The sequence below is a fragment of the Otolemur garnettii genome, unplaced genomic scaffold (genome assembly GCF_000181295.1).
Source record: "Otolemur garnettii isolate 467f Iridium unplaced genomic scaffold, OtoGar3 scaffold00132, whole genome shotgun sequence".
NCBI classification, from domain to species: domain Eukaryota; kingdom Metazoa; phylum Chordata; class Mammalia; order Primates; family Galagidae; genus Otolemur; species Otolemur garnettii.
The window spans coordinates 2,019,205-2,019,788 of record NW_003852527.1 but is presented as its reverse complement, the minus strand read 5'-3'; positions in this window follow the sequence as shown (position 1 = coordinate 2,019,788).

The window sequence follows — 584 nt, the reverse complement described above, 5'->3', positions numbered from 1 at the left end:
GATCTGCCCCCAGGCTCTCTGCTCAGGGCCTTATATAGGTGTAATAGCTTAGCTGTGATTTGGTCCATAAAATGGACCAATCAGGAGCAGGATTGAAAATGGACCAATCAGGGATGGGCACCAGTTTTCCCTTGATTGACAGGTCCTCTAACACCGCTCTACTGGAGCCTCTGGGGGAAGAAAGCTCCCTGCTTGCCCCAACCTGCCGGTTTTATTTTGCCAGCTGCTGCCACCAAGACAGAAGTGGCAGATCCCCCAGGCCCTGCTCGGCTGAGCTGGCTGGGGTGCCACTTTTCCAGTATCAATACAGTTATGAAGGCCGAGAAGCCCCATCCATAATCTGCTATCTGAAAGCTGGAGAGACAGGGGAGCCAGAGGAGCTGGTGCTGGAAATCCCGTCGGAGGGCAGAAGACGCTGGGAGGGCACGTCCCAGCTCAAGCAGTGAGGCAGGCCCAAAGGGGCAAATTCTTCCTCTCCACCTTTTATTCTGTTCATGTCTTCAACAGGTTGGATGATGGCCAACCACAGTGGGGAGGGCAGCCTACCTTGCTGAGTCCACCAATTCAAATGCCAGACACACGCA